The sequence below is a fragment of the Oncorhynchus mykiss genome, chromosome 21 (assembly GCF_057628025.1).
Source record: "Oncorhynchus mykiss isolate SJ-2025 chromosome 21, ASM5762802v1, whole genome shotgun sequence".
Lineage (NCBI taxonomy): Eukaryota > Metazoa > Chordata > Actinopteri > Salmoniformes > Salmonidae > Oncorhynchus > Oncorhynchus mykiss.
Window position 1 is genome coordinate 44,352,632 of NC_143042.1, and position 7,369 is coordinate 44,360,000.

The window sequence follows — 7,369 nt, forward strand, 5'->3', positions numbered from 1 at the left end:
ACCCCCTCTCTCTCTTTATCCTTTCTCTCCATGAGCTGTAAACATGAAAACTGGCTGCTGCAACACAATATAGAGGAGGTTGGAGGACTCCAAGGGGGAAATAATATTTGTGCATGCTATATTGTCTAGCTGCTTAATTAAAATCTCCCAGCTCAACAAGACCCTTCGGTCGCTGGGCCTGCCTCTTGGACAGTGATGGCAATTACGCATATTCAAACACATAAGGCATTTACCTGTTTTTCCCCTGCCGTATGTTGTTGGTGCTTGTGTTTAGACAGTTGGAAGTGTGACGGGGAGACAGAAGTAGATGGACGGCTTTGAAAGTGTCAGACTGGGGATTCAGGCATGTGTGGTGAGAAGTTGGCTGTGTTAATCACCAGGTCAAACTTCAGCACAAACATTTAGCCTACCTGCTTCTTAATCAGCACAAACATTTAGCCTACCTGCTTCTTAATCAGCACAAACATTTAGCCTACCTGCTTCTTAATCAGCACAAACATTTAGCCTACCTGCTTCTTAATCAGCACAAACATTTAGCCTACCTGCTTCTTAATCAGCAAACATTTAGCCTACCTGCTTCTTAAACAGCACAAACATTTAGCCTACCTGCTTCTTAATCAGCACAAACATTTAGCCTACCTGCTTCTTAAACAGCACAAACATTTAGCCTACCTGCTTCTTAATCAGCACAAACATTTAGCCTACCTCCTTCTTAATCAGCACAAACATTTAGCCTACCTGCTTCTTAAACAGCCATCTTTCCCCTTCTCTCTCCTGTTTTTCGTTGATATAGTGAAATTAGAGATGGATTGAAATTGCTGTTGCTCTAGAGAGGACAGGCTCAGAGATATGGCCGAGGCCATTGTTCATTGACCTCTGGGGGTCAAATGTCAAGAGTTCAGTTTCCTGTGAGGTTGGCATGTGGCGGTGCGATCGTACGAGGGGTGGAAAGAGATGGCATGCTGGCGTGGAAAAAATATCACGTTGGCATCCCCGGGGCAGGAATGGTGACAGTGAACAAGGGAATTTTCCGCCTCGTCACGGACGACAGCGTGGGGACCTTGTCTGGATGTTCTGCAGGGATTCCCACCCCCTCCAGCCAGAGCACATCAGAGCAGAATGGGGAGGTTCTGTTTTCCTCTCTGGATTTCAGGGTGGGAAGTTGGATGGGACTCTTGGCAAGAGAGGACCAGTTAACCAATAAACATTCCATTGTTATTATTTAGTCTCCTTCTGTGACTTAACAATAGTTAAGATCAAGACCTCAATTATTGATCAATGACAACTCAATCTGCATTATTACTAACACTGTACTGTGTAGTCTACTGTAGTGCACTGCAACAGTGATCTACTCGGATCAAATATGTGTTCGATGATAAATTGAAGTGAAAAATCAAAACAGCCCATTTCCCTCTATTTCCTGTCTGCCTCTGTTACATGAATACAGAGAGGTAGACCGTAGAGTCTGATGGGCAGACAGACAGTACAGGAGGAAGAATTAAGCCAGAGGAGGTAGAGAGGAACTTTCATCCCTCTGCCCAGCTTCCCTCCATCCCTCCAGACAAAGGGGATCAGAGAGCCGTCCTCGTTACGAAGGGAGGAAAACCCTTCTCAGCAGGCACTCCTCTGTAAATAATGTAGGAGAAGACAGACCGGTGGGTAGGCGTCGGGATGACTTGACCGTGGTAGTGTGTGTGTGTGTGTGTGTTAAAGCACAGAGTCTGGTGTTTTCCCCTAAGAAGCACTAGAGGAGCATGCAGCTTTATCAGAGCAACAGAGACCCCCGGTGGTCATCTGAGGAACTGCAAGGAACCTCCGAAAATATTATGATTATTTTTTTGAAAATGTATTGATTTGTGAGGTTTTTTTTAAAAAACATGTTATTATTTTATGAAAAGCAAGTCACGTGTTAGGAATATAAACCCAGAACGCTGGTGTCACAAACGACAACGAGCTGAGCCTTGTAGCATGAGGGGTTGCTTGTTGTAAGCCACTAACTGCATAGATCCTACAATGCAAGTGGATTTGTGCTTTCTGAGTTTGTGTGTCTGTATCTAAGAGAAGGCACAGCAGCTCATAAGAATGGTTGCTGATACTCAAGGCTGCACCGTTTGCTTGCACCCCCACCCGCTCGTCTCACCACTGTATCACCAACCCCAACTCTCACCAAGCCCACTCCAAGTGAATGTTAGTCTGGCTGTAGCTGTACAGACTCATGACATGCAGATGGCTGGCATGCCGCGTTTGATGACTGGCTATTCTCAAACCCAGTCAGGAGACGCCCTGAGGCAGGAAAGTCCCCACCGGGACCCGACCTCGGTGTCAGCTTTCCCCTCAACGAATCTGGGCCACATTGGCTGGGTGTTGCGGGTGGGAGGGGGAGCAGATTGCTGTATAAAGGGGGTTAGGCAGCAGTGTCTGCCTGTGTGGTTCCCTGGCCTGTTGCAACGTGATAACACCTTACCCTGATTAGACCAACTAGGTCATTGGCCCAGGCCCAGGTCTAATACTAATGGGGCTGCTGTGTGAGCCAAAATAGCAAAGTATTCTAATACAAGTTGGAGTCATACATAATGTATTTGGATTTTTTTTATTTTTATCATCATTCTAAAACATTCATGAGAATCTATAGATTTTTCATGATACAAAAAAGGATTGGATTTTTTGGGGGGACCGCGATTATATGTTTTCTTACTGTACCTACTCATTCAAGGGTTTTCATTTATTTTTTCATTTATATTTTCTACATTGTACAGCAATAGTAACTATGAAATAACACATATGGAATCATGTAGTAACCAAAAAAAGTGTTAAACAAATCAAAACATATTTTATATTTGAGATTCTTCAAAGTAGCCACCCTTTGCCTTGATGACAGTTTTGCACACTATTGGCATTCTCTCAACCAGCTTCATGAGGAATGATTTTCCAACAGTCTTGAAGGAGTTCCCACATATGCTGAGCACTTGTTGGCTGCTTTTCCTTCACTCTGCGGTCCGACTCATCCCAAACCATCTCAATCGGGTTGAGGTCGAGTGATTGCGGAGGCCAGGTCATCTGATGCAGCACTCAATCTCTCCCCTTCTTGGTCAAATAGCCCTTACAACATGTGTTTTGGGTCATTGTTCTGTTGAAAAACAAATGATAATCCAACTTAGTGCAAACCAGATGGGATGGCGTATCGCTGCAGAATGCTGTGGTAGCCATACTGGTTAAGTGTGCCTTGAATTCTAAATAAATCACTGATAGTGTCACCAGCAAAGCACCATCACACCTCCTCCTCCATGCTTCACGGTGGGAATTACACATGCGGAAATCATCCGTTCACCTACTCTGCATCTCAGAAAGACATGGCGGTTGGACCAAACATCTCAAATTTGGACACATCAGACCAAAGGACAGTTTTCCACTGGTCTAATGTCCATTGCTCGTGTTTCTTGCCCAAGCAAGTCTCTTCTTATTATAATTGTCTTTTAGTAGTGGTTTCTTTGCAGCAATTCGACCATGAAGGCCTGATTCACGCAGTCTCCACTGAACCGTTGATGTTGAGATGTGTCTGTTACTTGAACTCCGTGAAGCATTTATTTGGGCTGTAATCTGAGGTGTAGTTAACTCTGATGAATTTATCCTCTGCAGCAGAGGTAACTCTAGGTCTTCCTTTCCTGTGGCGGTCCTCATGAGAGCCAGTTTCATCATAGCACATGATGGTTTTTGCACTTGAAGAAACTTTAAAAGTTATTGACATTTTCCTGTCTTAAAGTAATGATGGACTGTCGTTTGTCTTTGCTTATTTGAGCTGTTCTTGACATAATATGGACTTGGTCTTTTACCAAATAGGGCTATCTTCTGTATACGCCCCTACCTTCTCACAACACAACTGATTGGCTCAAACGCATTAAGAAGGAAAAAAAATCAACAAATTAACTTTTAACAAGGCACACCTGTTAATTGAAATGCATTCCAGGTGACTACCTCATGAAGCTGGTTGAGAGAATGCCAAGAGTGTGCAAAGCTGTCATGAAGGCAAAGGGTGGCTTACTATGAAAAATCTCATCTCAAATATATTTTGATTTGTTTAACACTTTTTTGGTTACTACATGATTCCATATGTGTTATTTCATAGTTTTGATGTGTTCACTATTAATCTACTGTAGAAAATTGTACAAATAAAGAAAAGGTGTGTCCAAACTTTTGACTGGTACTGTGTGTTTCTCTCATAAACACTGAGGGTTAAACTGGTTGTTGATACAGCCTCGGTTTCTGACCCCATCTTTGGTATGTTACAATTGCCTCCCAGAGAATTTGGTGTTTTCCACAGATCCAATATTCCATGCATATATTGGCACAGAAAAAACTATGCACAAGACCTCTGGAGACCCCTGTTTGCACTAGACCTCTGGAGCAGTATTGCATACTGTGGCGAACCAAAGCACTCCTCTTGGTTCTCCGATAAACTTTCTCCCTTTGTTTTATCTCCTGTGGAACTTACAAGTAGATTTGCTGTGTTTCAGTGTATTTTTCTGCACCAGCTTTTCCTTTCAACATCCCTCCACCGCCATCATCTCTCCTTCTGACTCTCCAATCATCTCTCTCTCTATCGCTCTCTATAATCATCTTACTCTCTCTCTCTCTAATCATCTCTCTCTCTCTCTCTCTCCCTCTTCCCTCACTTCATCTCTCTCACCTCCCTCCCCCTCTTCCCTGCCTCTTTCTCACGCTCTCCTTTCACCCTCTCCCTCCATGCCTCCCTCCATTCATCCCTAACCAGAAATTCAAGTTCTTTCTCTAAGGAATGGAGGGAGGGATGGCCCATATGCTGAGCAAGGTGTTTTTCTTGGTTTAATTCATGTTTTAAATCCCTTTAAATGATGCTGGGACTGTAGTGGTGGGGGTTGAGGGCTTGGAATTAAGACGAAAGAACATTCTGGAAGAGCCGACGATGGATTTAAAAGGCCAGCTGTGTTGAACAGGACATAGCGGAGACAGACTAGGTATTTTTAGTTAATACCGCTGTTTTAATTGCAAGACACAATGTCCCTTGTGGTGTAAAACTGACAGGTTTATTGGGGTTTAGTGACGAGCTGGATTTACAGTTTTATGGATAGTTTTATAATGCACTCTATGGATGTTCTAGGATAGAAGGCCCTCTGAATTTATTCATAATGCTATGTACCCCAGTGGTTCGTTCAACATGTTACAGTAGTTTTTACAGTAGTTTACTTAAAGCATCCAGGTATAATTCATTATGATGCAGTTATTAGCTCATTATGATGTATTGTAATCATCTCGAAATGATCCAGACAAAATCATAGAGAGACAAAACATTCTATATATACCTTGCTATAAAACATGAATAACATACATGCTTATAACAAGTTGTAATACATAATACCTGGATGCTTTTTTTTTTCATTTTCCTTTTTTCTTTGTGTGTATATATATAAATATATATATATATATATATATATATATATATATATATATATATACTGCTCAAAAAATAAAGGGAACACTTAAACAACACAATGTAACTCCAAGTCAATCACACTTCTGTGAAATCAAACTGTCCACTTAGGAAGCAACACTGATTGACAATACATTTCACATGCTGTTGTGCAAATGGAATAGACAACAGGTGGAAATTATAGGCAATTAGCAAGACACCCCCAATAAAGGAGTGGTTCTGCAGGTGGTGGCCACAGACCACTTCTCAGTTCCAATGCTTCCTGGCTGATGTTTTGGTCACTTTTGAATGCTGGCGGTGCTTTCACCCTAGTGGTAGCATGAGACGGAGTCTACAACCCACACAAGTGGCTCAGGTAGTGCAGCTCATCCAGGATGGAACATCAATGCGAGCTGTGGCAAGAAGGTTTGCTGTGTCTGTCAGCGTATTGTCCAGAGCATGGAGGTGCTACCAGGAGACAGGCCAGTACATCAGGAGACGTGGAAGAGGCCGTAGGAGGGCAACAACCCAGCAGCAGGACCGCTACCTCCGCCTTTGTGCAAGGAGGAGCAGAAGGAGCACTGCCATAGCCCTGCAAAATGACCTCCAGCAGGCCACAAATGTGCACGTGTCTGCTCAAACGGTCAGAAACAGACTCCATGAGGGTGGTATGAGGGCCCGACGTCCACAGGTGGGGGTTGTGCTTACAGCCCAACACCGTGCAGGACGTTTGGCATTTGCCAGAGAACACCAAGATTGGCAAATTCGCCACTGGCGCCCTGTGCTCTTCACAGATGAAAGCAGGTTCACACTGAGCACATCTGACAGACGTGACAGAGTCTGGAGACGCCATGGAGAACGTTCTGCTGCCTGCAACATCCTCCAGCATGACCGGTTTGGCGGTGGGTCAGTTATGGTGTGGGGTGGCATTTCTTTGTGGGGCCGCACAGCCCTCCATGTGCTCGCCAGAGGTAGCCTGACTGCCATTAGGTACCAAGATGAGATCCTCAGACCCCTTGTGAGACCATATGCTGGTGCGGTTGGCCCTGGGTTCCTCCTAATGCAAGACAATGCTAGACCTCATGTGGCTGGAGTGTGTCAGCAGTTCCTGCAAGAGGAAGGCATTGATGCTATGGACTGGCCCGCCCGTTCCCCAGACCTGAATCCAATTGAGCACATCTGGGACATCATGTCTCGCTCCATCCACCAACAGACTGTCCAGGAGTTAGCGGATGCTTTAGTCCAGGTCTGGGAGGAGATCCCTCAGGAGACCATCCACCACCTCATCAGGAGCATGCCCAGGCGTTGTAGGGAGGTCATACAGGCACGTGGAGGCCACACACACTACTGAGCCTCATTTTGACTTGTTTTAAGGACATTGCATCAAAGTTGGATCAGCCTGTAGTGTGGTTTTTCACTTTCATTTTGAGTGTGACTCCAAATCCAGACCTCCATGAGTTGATACATTTGATTTCCATTGATCATTTTTGTGTGATTTTGTTGTCAGCACATTCAACTATGTAAAGAAAAAAGTATTTAATAAGATCATTCAGATCTAGGATGTGTTATTTTAGTGTTCCCTTTCTTTTTTTGAGCAGTTATATATTTTTTCTCCCCAATTTTGTGGGATCCAATTGGTAGTTACAGTCTTATTTCATCACTGCAACAGCCGTATGGACTCGGGAGAGGCGAAGGTCGAGAGCTGTGCGTCCTTCTTGACACACTGTCCACTTAACCCGGAAGCTAGCCACACCAATGTGTTGGAGGAAACACCGTGCACCTGGCGACCTGTCAGCGTGCACTGCGCCCGGCCCGCCACAGGAGTCGCTAGTGTGCGATGGGACAAGAACACTGGATGCTTTAAGTAAAGTGATACCGACATGGATTGTGTCAGATGAAATTTCCCAATTTTTCTACTTCATATTC

General features: G+C 44.3%; 1 protein-coding gene across 7 annotated transcripts in view; it reads left to right on the forward strand.

Annotated features, from left to right (window-relative positions):
* The window catches only part of LOC110500629 (protein phosphatase 3 catalytic subunit alpha), a 150,898-nt gene that overhangs the window by 122,842 nt on the left and 20,687 nt on the right, over positions 1 to 7,369 (forward strand). The window lies entirely within an intron of this gene.